Source organism: Bos javanicus, chromosome 9 (genome assembly GCF_032452875.1).
Source record: "Bos javanicus breed banteng chromosome 9, ARS-OSU_banteng_1.0, whole genome shotgun sequence".
In the NCBI taxonomy this organism is placed as follows: domain Eukaryota; kingdom Metazoa; phylum Chordata; class Mammalia; order Artiodactyla; family Bovidae; genus Bos; species Bos javanicus.
The window spans coordinates 17,322,770-17,336,536 of NC_083876.1; the positions used below are offsets into that span (position 1 = coordinate 17,322,770).

The following is a 13,767-nucleotide window of genomic DNA, read 5'->3' on the forward strand; positions in this document are numbered from 1 at the left end:
GAAGGCAATGGCACCCCACTCCAGTACTCTTGCCTGGAAAATCCCATGGACGGAGGAGCCTGGAAGGCTGCCGTCTATGGGGTCACACAGAGTTGGACACGACTGAGCGACTTCACTTTCACTTTTCACTTTCCTGCATTGGAGAAGGAAATGGCAACCCACTCCAGTGTTCTTGCCTGGAGAATCCCAGGGACGGGGGAGCCTGGTGGGCTGCCGTCTATGGGGTCGCACAGAGTTGGACACGACTGAAGTGACTTAGCAGCATGTACTTATTGAGGGGCTTCCCTGGTAACTCAGTGGTAAAGACTCCACCTGAAATATAGGAAACTCAGGAGACATGGGTTCAATCCCTGGATTTGGAAGATACCCTGGAGGAGGCTGTGGCAACCCACTCCAGTATTCTTGCCAGGAAAATTCCATGGACAGAGGACCCTGGCTGGCTATAGTACATAGGGTCAAAAAGAGTCAGACATGACTGTAGTGACTATTTCTTCACGCATGTATTTATCATCATTTTAAACTATTTTCTGCTTGTTTTTTATAGTTCTCTGTTCCTTTTTTCTCTTATTCTGTCCCCTTATTACTTGACTATCTTTTCTGTTATGTTTGGATCCCTTTCTCTTTTCTTTTGTGTATTTATAATGCTTTATTACAGGTTATTGGTTTCTGGGTATCATGAGGTGCACAGATATGTTGTTTATTCTAATTTGATGATTTCCAAAGTTCAAACACATTTTGACAACCTTACATTTTTAGTCCCCACACTAGCTTTTATGTTTTTGGTGTCATATTTTACATCTTTTGTGTGTATGTGTATCTCTTAAAAACTTATTGTGGCTAGAGATGGTTTTATTACTTTTGTGTTTTAACTTTCCTGGTAGCTTTATAAGTGGTTGGTCTACTACCTTTGGGCTTCAAGATGTGCAGTGGTAAAGAATTCACCAATGCAAGAGACACAAGAGAGGTAGGCTCAATCCCTGGGTCAGGAATATCCCCTGGAGTAGGAAACAGCAATCCACTCCAGTATTTTTGCCTGGAAAATTCCAAGTACAGGGGAGTCTGGCCAGCCACAGTCCAGGGGCTGCAAAGAATCTGACATGACTGAGCTTCTGAGCACACACACACCACTACCCTTACTTTATGTTTGCATTTACCAACCTGTGAAACTTTTCTTCCATAATTTTCATATTTCTAGTTACATTTTCTTTTTCTACTTAGAAGAGTTCTTTTAAAAATTTTTGTAAAACTTGAATAGTGGTGCTTAATTTTTTTAGCCTTTGCTTTTCTACAAAACTCTTCATGAACCTGGATAAGTGACCTTATGAATGAGACATCCTATTGGATCCAGCAGCACTCTCCCGTTTGGCCAGTAGGGCTTAATTTTCCAGGGGTGCTCCCTACGTGGGCTGCACGTACCTTTCTGTTGTGGGAGAGACAACCAGTGCAGGTGTGCTGATAGACAAGGCTGGCCACTGGCATGGCTGCCGTGAGGTCCTGCCTCATGCAGTTGACACTAGCCAGCCAATAGGTGGAGAAGGCCTTCAGCACTAATAGGCTAAAAGGAGGATATCAAAATGGCTAGCATGGTAGATCAAAATGGGATCAGCATGGTAGAACAAGATCCCCCAAAAGTCTGCTACCAGTGTTTCCATCCCTAGAAGGAGTCCCAGATGCTTCCTGACTCTAAGAAAGGCTGTGTAAATCAGCAAGTGTGTGACACAGGTCCTTCTCTAAATTTATACGTCTCCGCTGGGACTTGTAGCATCTGAGATTTTCATCACCATTTAAAAGCAGAGTCTCTATTTTTCTCTTGTGCTTTCTCAAACCTAAGTCCCATGATTTTCAAAACCAAACATTCTAGGAGATCATCCTTCTAGTATAGTACCCTCAGACTGGTGGACTTGAATTATAAGATAGATTAATGCATATTCTTCAATCAGAAGGAGAATAATACCAGATATGTATTTGGATAGAGACAAAGAAATGAAGAGGCTTGAAACTAGTAAATATGTTTTTATATATAAAATTTTTTCTTATTACTTACATTTCTTTTAGGAAATTTGATAGCAATGCAACATGGGATTTACAGCATATGCAGAAGTTAAATACATGACACGATTAGATCAAAGACCAGAAGGTTAGTAAAAGAAGCATAATGTCTTAAGTTTTTTACATATTAAGTGAAATGGTATAATATTGCTTGAAAGTAGATGGTGATAAATTAAAGGTGTTTGCTATAAATCTGAAAGTAACATTTGATAATAAGTCAACAAAAGGGATAAAAATGATGTCACAAAAAACATTCAATTAATCCAAAAGAAGGCTAAAAAGAGAAAGCAGAGGTGGAAAAAGTAGAAAACAAAATGACTAATTTCTGTTATTCAGTTCAGTTCAGTCACTCAGTCGTGTCTGACTCTTTGAGACCCCATGAATCGCAGCACGCCAGGCCTCCCTGTCCATCACCAACTCCCAGAGTTTACACAGACTCATGTCCACCATGTCAGTGATGCCATCCAGCCATCTCATCCTCTGTCGTCCCCTTCTCCTCCTGCCCTCAACCCCTACCAGCATCAGGGTCTTTTCCAATGAGTCAACCCTTCACATGAGGTGGCCAAAGTATTGGAATTTCAACTTTAACATCAGTCCTTCCAGTGAACACCCAGGACTGATCTCCTTGAGGATGGACTGGTTGGATGTCCTTGCAATCCAAGGGACTCTCAAGAGTCTTCTCCAACATCACAGTTCAAAAGCATAAATTCTTCAGCACTCAACTTTCTTCACAGTCCAACTCTCATATCCATACATGATCACTGGAAAAACCATAGCCTTGATTGACAGACATTTGTTGGCAAAGTAATGTCTCTGCTTTTCAATATGCTATCTAGGTTGGCCATAACTTTCCTTCCAAGGAATAAGTGTCTTTTAATTTCATGGCTGCAGTCACCATATGCAGTGATTTTGGAGCCCCCAAAAATAAAGTCTGACACTGTTTCCACTGTTTCCCCTTCTATTTCCCATGAAGTGATGGGACCAGATGCCATGATCTTCATTTTCTGAATGTTGATCTTTAAGCCAACTTTTCCACTCTCCTCTTTCACTTTGGTCAAGATGCTTTTAAGTGCCTCTTCACTTTCTGCCATAAAGGTGGTGTCATCTGCATATCTGAGGTTATTGATATTTCTCCCGGCACTCATGATTCCAGCTTGTGTTTCTTCCAGTCCAGTGTTTCTCATGGTGTACTCTGCATATAAGTTAAATAAACAGGGTGATGATATACAGCCTTGACGTACTCCTTTTCTTATTTGGAACCAGTCTGTTGTTCCACATCCAGTTCTAACTGTTGCTTCCTGACCTGCATATAGGTTTCTCAAGAGGCAGGTCAGGTGGTCTCCCATTCCCATCTCTTTCAGAATTTTCCACAGTTTATTGTGATCCACACAGTCAAAGGCTTTGGCATAGTCAATAAAGCAGAAATAGATGTTTTTCTGGAACTCTCTTGCTTTTTCGATGATCCAGCAGATGTTGGCAATTCGATCTTTGTTTCCTGTGCCTTTTCTAAAACCAGCTTGAACATGTGGAAGTTCACGGTTCATGTACTGCTGAAGCCTGGCTTGGAGAATTTTGGGCATTACTTTACTAGCGTGTGAGATGAGTGCAATTGTGCGGTAGTTTGAGCATTCTTTGGTATTGTCTTTCTTTGGGATTGGAATGAAAACTGACCTTTTCCAGTCCTGTGGCCACTGCTGAGTTTTCCAAATTTGCTGGCATATTGAGTGCAGCACTTTCACAGCATCATATTTTAGGATTTAAAATAGCTCCACTGGAATTCCATCACCTCCACTAGCTTTGTTCATAGTGATGCTTCCTAAGGCCCACTTGACTTCACATTCCAGGATGTCTGGCTCTAGGTGAGTGATCACACCATCGTGATTATCTGTGTCATGAAGATCTTTTTGTACAGCTCTTCTGTGTATTCTTGCCACCTCATCGTAATATTTTCTGCTTCTATTAGGTCCATACCATTTCTGTCCTTTATCGAGCCCATCTTTGCATGAAATATCTCTAATATTCTTGATGATATCTCTAGTCTTTCTCATTCTATTGTTTTCCTCTATTTCTTTGCATTGATTGATGAGGAAGACTTTCTTATCTCTCCTTGCTTTTCTTTGGATCTCTGCATTCAAATGGGTGTATCTTTCCTTTTCTCCTTTGCTTTTCACTTCTCTTCATTTCACAGCTATTTGTAAGGCCTCCCCAGACAGCCATTTTGTTTTTTTGCATTTCTTTTCCATGGGAATGGTCTTGATCCCTGTCTCCTGTACAATGTCATGAACCTCATTCCATAGTTCATCAGGCACTCTATCTATCAGATCTAGTCCCTTAAATCTATTTCTCACTTCCACTGTATAATCATAAGGGGTTTGATTTAGGTCATACCTGAATGGTCTAGTGGTTTTCCCTACTTTTCAATTTAAGTCTGAATTTGGCAATAAGGAGTTCATGATTTGAGCCACAGTCAGCTCCCAGTCTTGTTTTTTCTGACTCTGTAGAGCTTCTCCATCTCTGGCTGCAAAGAACATAATCAATCTGATTTTGGTGTTGACCATCTGGTGATGTCCATGTGTAGAGGCTTCTCTTGTGTTTTTGGAAGAGGGTGTTTGCTATGACCAGTGCATTCTCTTGGCAAAACCCTATTGGCCTTTGCCCTGCTTCATTCCGTATTCCAAGGCCAAATTTGCCTGATACCCCAGGTGTTTCTTGACTTCCTACTTTTGCATTCCAGTTCCCTATAATGAAAAGGACATCTTTTTTGGGTGTTAGTTCTAAAAAGTCTTTTAGGTCTTAATATACCGTTCAACTTCAGCTTCTTCGGCATTACTGGTTGGAGCATAGGCTCGGATTACTGTGATATTGAATGGTTTGCCTTGGAAATGAAAAGAGAATATTCTGTCATTTTTGAGATTGCATCCAAGTACTGCATTTTGGACTCTTTTGTTGACCATGATGGCTACTCCATTTCTTCTAAGGGATTCCTGCCCACAGTCATAGATATAATGGTCATCTGAGTTAAATTCACCCATTCCAGTCCATTTTATTTTTTTTTTTAATTCTTATTTTATTTTTTTAATTTAATTTAATTTTTAAACTTTACAATATTGTATTAGTTTTGCCAAATATCGAAATGAATCCACCACAGGTATACCTGTGTTTCCCATCCTGAACCCTCCTCTCTCCTCCCTCCCCATACCCTCCCTCTGGGTCGTCCCAGTGCACCAGCCCCAAGCATCCAGTATCGTGCATTGAACCTGGACTGGCAACTCGTTTCATACATGATATTATACATGTTTCAATGCCATTCTCCCAAATCTCCCCACCCTCTCCCTCTCCCACAGAGTCCATAAGACTGATCTATACATCAGTGTCTCTTTTGCTGTCTCGTACAGGGTTACTGTTACCATCTTTCTAAATTCCATATATATGCGTTAGTATACTGTATTGGTGTTTTTCTTTCTGGCTTACTTCACTCTGTATAATAGGTTCCAGTTTCATCCACCTCGTTAGAACTGATTCAAATGTATTCTTTTTAATGTCTGAGTAATACTCCATTGTGTATATGTACCACAGCTTTCTTATCCATTCATCTGCTGATGGACATCTAGGTTGCTTCCATGTCCTGGCTATTATAAACAGTGCTGTGATGAACATTGGGGTACACGTGTCTCTTTCCCTTCTGGTCCATTTAGTTCACTGATTCCTAGAATGCTGACGTTCACTCCTGCCATCTCCTGTTTGACTACTTCCAATTTGCCTTGATTCATGGACCTGACATTCCAGGTTCCTATGCAGTATTGCTCTTTACAGCATTGGACCTTGCTTCTATCACCAGTCACACCCACAACTGTGTATTGTTTTTGCTTTGGCTCCATCCCTTCATTCTCTCTGGAGTTATTTCTCCACTGATCTCCAGTAGCATATTGGGCACCTACCCATCTGGGGAGTTCATCTTTCAGTGTCCGATGTTCTTGCCTTTTCATACTGTTCATGGGGTTCTCAAGGCAAGAATGCTGAAGTGGTTTGCCATTCCCTTATCCAGTGGACTACATTCTGTCAGACCTCTCCATCATGACCCGCCCATCTTGGGTGGCCCCACACGGCATGGCTTAGTTTCACTGAGTTAGACAAGGCTGTGGTCCTTGTGATCAGATTGACTAGTTTTCTGTGATTATGGTTTCAGTGTGTCTGCCCTCTGATGCCCTCTCACAATGCCTACCGTCTTACTTGGGTTTCTCTTACCTTACACGTGGGGTATCTCTTCATAGCTGCTCCAGCAAAGCGCAGCCACTGCTCCTTACCTTGGACAAGGGGTATCTCCTCACGGCCGTCCCTTCTGACCTTGAATGTGGAGTAGTTCCTCTCGGCCCTCCTGCACCCACACAGCCACCACTCCTTGGATGTGGCAAGCCATTATTCTCTGCTGTGGCTTGTTCTTTTGTTTAGGTTAAAACTTTAAAGTCCCCAATATTTCTGCTTTGTTCCTCTCAGGAGCAAATTCACCCTCCATCCCCTGATGTTGTTCTGGTGGCAATTAGCACTGTAGGCCCTGGGCCATCCACTAGCCACCAACCAAATGGACCACCTGCAGAAGGACAGTCAGCAAATACCTGGTGTCTGTCACTAATTCTCTAGGGCCATGTTTATGATTCTCTGGTGCTGTGTGAATCCAGATCCCCTGGACCCCACACTGCTATGTGCTCTTCACTGCCAGAGCCTGAATTAACTTCTGATTAACTTCTGGAATTAATTTCTGTTCTTACAGTGTATTAAAAAGCAGAGACATAACTTCGCTGACAAAGTTGCATACAGTCAAAGCTATGGTTTTTACAATAGTCAGGTATGGATGTAAGAGTTGGACCATAAAGAAGGCTGAGCACTGAAGAACTAATGCTTTCAAACTGTGGTGCTGGGGAAGACTCTTGAGAGTCTCTTGAACAGCATGTAGATCAAACTAGTCAATCTGAAAGGAAATCAATCCTGATGCTGAAGCTGAAGCTCTAATACTTTGGCCACCTATTCAAAGAGCCAACTCGTTGGAAAAGACCCTGTTGCTGGGAAAGATTGAGGGTAGGAGAAGAAGAGGGCAACAGAGGATGAGATGGTTGGATGGCATCACTGACTCAATGGACATGAGTTTGAACAAGCTCCAGGAGATAGCAAAGGACAGGGAAGCCTGGTGTGCTATTGTTCATGGGGTGGCAAAGAGTCAGACATGACTTAGAGACCAAACAATATCAAATTCATAAACTATCTAAATCCTTCAATTAAAATGCAGAGGTTATCAGATTGTAGAGAGGAAAAGTCAGTTATATGTATCCCAGAATAAATCCACCCCCATATCAAGGCACACAGAAGTTCAAAGTAAAATAATAAAAAAAAGATTTATAATGTTAAAACTGATTAAAAGAGAGTCATTTCATCATTGGAAAGTATGTATAAATTATATCCAAAGCCAGCAAAACAGTAGAAATAATAAAAATTAGAATGGAATTTAAAAAAAAAAAAAAACAGAGAAATTTGATGAAACCAAAAGCTAGTTTCTTAAGGAGTCCAATGTAGTTGATTGACTTCTAACAAGACTGATCAGGAGAGAGAGGACAGATACAAATATCAGTAATCATCAGGATGACAATGCAGATTCTCCTTTAGTTAAAAACATAATAACAAACTTTATGAAATGTTTTATGTCAATAAATTAGATGAGTTAATGAAATTTACTAATTCCTTGAAAGCTACAGAGCTAACTCATAAAGAAATAGATAACTTTAAAAGTCCCATATCTGTAAGTAAATTAAATTACCATTAAGAACATGACCTGCAAGAAAACTGCAGATTCATTTGGTTTCACTTGTGAATTATACCAATGATTTAAGGAAGAATTACTAATTCTATATAAACTGTTGAAAACATTGAACAAGAGCAGTACTATCCAACTCATTCTATGATGCTAGCATAACCCTGACACCAAATTAGACAAAGACATTGTAGGGGAAAAAAAAAAAAAAACTATAGCCATATTCAATAATCAAAAATCTAACTATAAAAATTGTTAACAAAATGTTCATAAAACAAATACAGAAATATAAGAAAAGGATAGTATTATAAGTGGGGTTTGACTCAAAAATGAAAGTTTAGTTTATCAATATTCAATCAATGTAATGTGCCACATTAGCAGAAAAATATTACCATCTAAGTTTGTGAGGGAAGAGAATTTGATAATATCCAACACTCATCTATAAAAATTCTCCAAAAACTAAAAATAAAAAAGACCTCTCTTAACATGGTAAAGGATATTTACCATAAACCTACAGATAATATCATACTTAACACAGAAAACTGTTTTCCACCTAAGATAAGTTCAAGGCAAGAATGTGTATTTGTGCTCATAATTTGTATTAGAAATTGTATGGCAGTGTTAGCCAGTGAAGAAGAAAAGAAAGAAAGCAAGAAAGGAAAATAAAAGAAGGAATGAAGGATGGTTGGAGAGAGGAAGGAAAGAAGAAAAATAAAGAAAAGAAGGAAGAGAGGAGGAAAGGAAGGACAGAAAGGAGGAAAGGAGGAAAGAAAAAGTATGCAGTAAATCTATCTGTTTATAGATGACATGATAAAAAATCCTAGAAAATATCCAAATGTCTCAAATTTTAAGCCATAAGGACATAAGATCAATTGCCTCTCAAAATTAAAAAAAAAATACAAAGTTCAAAAATTGTTATCAAGTGAATAAGACAAATTAGAGACTGAAGAGGAGAAAATGTTTAAAAAGACACGTCTGCTAAAAGATTGTTACCTAACGTATGCAGTCTTAAAACTCAACTATAAGAACACATCTGACTTTAAAATGGGCAAGAAAGCTTACACTACACCAAAGAATATACACAGATGGCAAACAATCACATGAAAGATGCTTTATATCATGCTGTTGAAAGTGAAGTGAAAGTGTTAGTCTGCTCAGTTGTGTCCAACTCTTTGTAATCACATGCATAGTAGCCCACCAGGCTCCTCTGTCCACAGACTTCTCCAGGCAAGAATACTGGAGTGGGTAGCCATTCCCTTCTCCAGGGAATCTTCCTGACCCAGGGACTGAACTCTCATCTTCTGCACTGCAGGTAGATACTTTACTGCTGAGCCACCAGGAAGCTCAGATTAAACATAATCTTAGTTAACAATAAAGGACAGAAATGGTAAGGACCTAAAGGAAGCAGAAGATATAAGAAGAAGTGGCAAGAACACACAGAAGAACTGTACAAAAAGATCTTCATGACCCAGATAATCATGATGATGTGATCACACACCTAGTGCCTGACATCCTGGAATGTGAAGTCAAGTGGGCCTTAGGAAGCATCACTATGAACAAAGCTAGTGGAGGTAATGGAATTCCAGTTGAGCTATTCCAAATCCTGAAAGATGATGCTGTGAAAGTGCTGCACTCAATATGTCAGCAAATTTGGAAAACTCAGCAGTGGCCACAGGACTGGAAAAGGTCAGTTTTCATTCCAATCCCAAAGAAAGGAAATGCAAAAGAATGCTCAAACTACTGCACAATTGCACTCATCTCACACGCTAGTCAAGTAATGCTCAAAATTCTCCAAGCCAGGTATCAACAATATATGAAACATCAACTTCCAGAAGTTCAAACTGAATTTAGAAAAGGCAGAGAAACCAGAGATCAAATTGCCAACATCCATTGGGTCATTGAAAAAGCATAAGAATTCCAGAAAAACATCTGCTTCATTGACTACACTAAAGCCTTTGACTGTGTGGATCACAACAAACTGGAAAATTCTGAAAGAGATGGGAATACCAGACCACCTGACCTGCCTCTTGAGAAATCTGTATGCAGTTCAGGAAGCAACAGTTAGAACTGGACATGGAACAACAGACTGGTTCCAAACTGAGAAAGGAGTACACTAAGGCTGTGTATTGTCACCTTGCTTATTTAACTTACATGCAGAGTACATCATACGAAATGCTGGGCTGGATGAAGTACAAGCTGGAATCAGATTGCCAGGAGAAATATCAGTAACCTCAGATGACACCACCCTTATGACAGAAAGTGAAGAGAACTAAAGAGTCTCTTGATGAAAGTGAAAGAGGAGAATGAAAAATCTGGCTTAAAACTCAACATGCAGAAAACTCAGATCATGGCATCTGGTCCCATCACTTCATGGCAAATATATGGACAAACAATGGAAACAATGACAGACTTTATTTGGGGGCTCCAAAATCACTGCAGATGGTAACTGCAGCCAGGAAATTAAAAGACGCTTGCTCCTTGGAAGAAAAGTTATGACCAACCTAGAAAGCATATTAAAAGGCAGAGACATTACTTTGCCAACAAAGGTCCGTCTAGTCAAAGCTATGGTTTTTCCAGTAGTTATGTGTGGATGTGAAAGTTGGACTGTAAAGGAAGCTGAGCACCGAAGAATTGATGCTTTTGAACTGTGGTGTTGGAGAAGACACTTAAGAGTCCCTTGGACTGCAAGGAGTTCAAATCTTTCAATCCTAAAGGAAATCAGACCTGAATGTTTATTGAAAGGACTGATGCTGAAGCTGAAACTCCAATACTTGGGCCATCTGATGCGAAGAAGCGACTCCTTGGAAAAGACTCTGATGCTGGGAATGATTGAAGGCAGGAGGAGAAGGGGACGACAGAGAATGACGTGGTTGGATGGCATCACCAACTCGATGAAAATGAGTTGAGCAAGCTCTCAGAGTTGGTGATGGACAGGGAAGCCTGGCATGCTGCAGTCAGTGGCATCGTAAAGAGTCGGACATGACTGAGAGTCTTAACTGAACTAAACTAGTTAACATATAATCAGGCTTCTTGTATACATTGCCAATCCTGTTGTAAATTCACAGAGAAATGCAGAGGATCTTTAGTAGCCAAAACAATTGTGAAGAAGAATGAAGTTGAAGAACTTAAACTACATAAATTTAAGGCTTATTTTTTAATTTATCTTTTAATTGAAGGATAATTGCTTTGCAGAATTTTGTTGCTTTCTGTCAAATCTCAATATGAATCATCCATAGGTATACATATATCTTTTATACATTCCTTTTAAAAGGCTTATTTTAAAACTATAGTAATTAAAAACATGTGGTACTCACTTAAATAAGGGAAGTTAGATCCGTGGACTATAATAGAGTATCCAGAAATAGACTCAAACCATATGCTGTCAATTGAATTTCGAAAAAGATTCTGGTGGGAATGTAAAATGGGAAAATTGCTTTGGAATGTAAGAAACTGTTATTAAAAATTTAGAGATAAAACATCATATTACTCTGTCATTCCACTTCCACATATTTATTTACACAGAAAAAAAGTAAAGTGCTCATCCTAGGAAGAATTATGTGTGAATACTCATGCTAGTTTCATTTATAAGGGAAATAGTGGTGAATGGACTTACAGAGGTGTTTTATATGTAGTATATACAATGGGATAGTTCTCCTCAAGAAGAAGGAAGAAAATATTGGTACAAGCAACTATATAGGCCAATCTCAGAACAATTATGTTGTGTGAAAAAAGCCAAACAAAAAACAATAACTACTGTATGATCCTACAGTTCAAAAGTCTATAAGATGCACACTAATGCTTAGTGACAGAATGCAGATCAATAATTTCAAGTGTTGGGAGGGGAAGGAGAGGGGCAAGGTGGGCTTACAAAAGGGCACAAGGAAACTGTGGGATGAAGAATATGCTCATTATCTTGATCGTGGTGATAATATCATAGTTGACATGTGTCAGAACATCAATTTTACATCTTAAATATGTGCAATTCTAAAATATGTGTAAATGACAGTTCTAAGTATTGACAAGGATATGGAATAATAGGTCTTTCACATATTGTTGTGTAGAAATGTAAAACAGTTTGGAAAACTACTGGGCCTTCTTTATAAAATTCAACATACACCTGCCTTTTGATTCAGACAGTCCATTACTAGTTATTTACTCAGTTCCAGTGAAAAGATTTGTCTCTATGAACACTGTACAAGAATGTTCATAACAGCATCATACTTAGTATCCAAAGACTATAAAAGAAACTCAATTACTCACAAGAGGTGAATGGACAAATAGATTATGATTCAGTAGAATATTTCTAAATAATAAAAAAGAAATGGATTACTGATAAACCCAACAATGGGTAAGAATCTTTAATACACCAAAGAAGCCAGGCATGAAGGAGTACATGTTCTAATGGTTCTATTTCTGTGAAGTTTTAAAAAGGCAAAACCATACTATGGTGACAAAAATCAGAAAATCCCCCAAGCATAGGGGAGGGGAAAGGACAGTTTGGAAAAAAAGAATAGGAGAGAATAGGGGCTTCCCAAGTGATATAGTTTCCCAAGTATATCCCAACTTCTCAAGTTGTATATTCCCAAGTATATATTCTAGTAAAGAATCTACCTGCCAATGCAGGAAACAGAGGATTCTTTTTAAACTATTTGCTTTGTAAATTTGGTCATTTGTTGCTATGATATAGCAGGAGGATAAAAGTTGTACAGACATAAAACAGCTCATGAGATAAAGTCTAATTTGAAGACCATGATAGAAGCAAAGATTTGACAAGTCTGCGATTGGAGCATGTTTTCCAGAAGTGATTGAGACAGTAGTGTTTAGCTGGGTGTTTTTTCATTTGTTTGTTGTTAGCTAGCAGGTGAGCTTGGTAGGTGAGGCTCAGCAGTTGAAATGGGAAACTGTCTGTCTCTCGGACAGGAAGTAGTAGTTGAAGGAGAAGCTCTAAGAAACCAAAGGAAGGTACTCAAGAGAGAATTAATATTTACACTCTGAAAAGTAACCAAAACACCTGGGTAGGAGTCTAACACCTCAGAAGCCTATAGCAAGAGAAGCAGTTGGATTTCCAGGCAATAGTACTGGAGTGGATTGCCATTTCCTTCTCCAGGGGATCTTCCCAACCTAGGGATTGAACCCGGGTCTCCTGCATTGTAGACAGACGCTTTACCATCTGAGCCACCAGGGAAGTCCTAGGTGACAACAGAGGAATCGAATAGAAAACACTGGCGTTGTTCCCTGAACCTGAAGATTGTTCATTATCCTCCAGAATATTTTTCTTCTGATCTTACCATGTTTGCTGCTTTGTTTTCCCTTACAGTTCAGGAGTCCTGTTATTGCTTACAAAGTGCTGCTTAACAACCTCTTACAGAAATAGGGGGTGTAGCTCAGTGGTAGAGCATGTGCTTTGCATGCACAAGGCCCTGGGTTCAATTCCTAGCACCTCCATCTGTCCTTTTCTCTCAGTTCTCTCACAGCTAAAATTTTTCAACATGATAATGCCCTTGAAGCTAAGCAGTACAACAAATATTATCCTCTTCTTATAAAAAAGAAACAAATTTTGATCATTTCCCTTCAATCTAGACTTTCAAATTACCTTTCTCAAAAATATTGTAAAAAGGAGAAAAGAGCAAACAGCCACCATGACACATCCTTACCATCTGCTGCCAGATCCACGGTACTTACACCTTAATGTTACCAAAAATATCATGCTCCACAAAAGAACCATATTTGTTATAATATTAACCTTTTAAACTTTTTGTATGTAACACTTCATCCCACCAGATTTTGAGTAAAAGCACTGCTGCAGAAAGGTGCAGTACACTTATGATTTTACTTCCAGGTCATTTGGCACATTGGTGCCAATGCCGAAGAGTGAACTGTGAAACCGCACAATCAAGTGTTCACATGCCTTTGGGCAC

The 13,767-nt window shown here is 39.3% G+C and overlaps 1 non-coding gene across 1 annotated transcript; it reads left to right on the top strand.

Annotated features, from left to right (window-relative positions):
- The first annotated feature begins 13,222 nt into the window (after positions 1-13,222).
- Positions 13,223-13,294, top strand: TRNAA-UGC (transfer RNA alanine (anticodon UGC)). The gene has a single exon. It is a non-coding gene; the product is annotated as a tRNA-Ala (tRNA).
- The last annotated feature ends 473 nt before the right edge of the window (positions 13,295-13,767 follow it).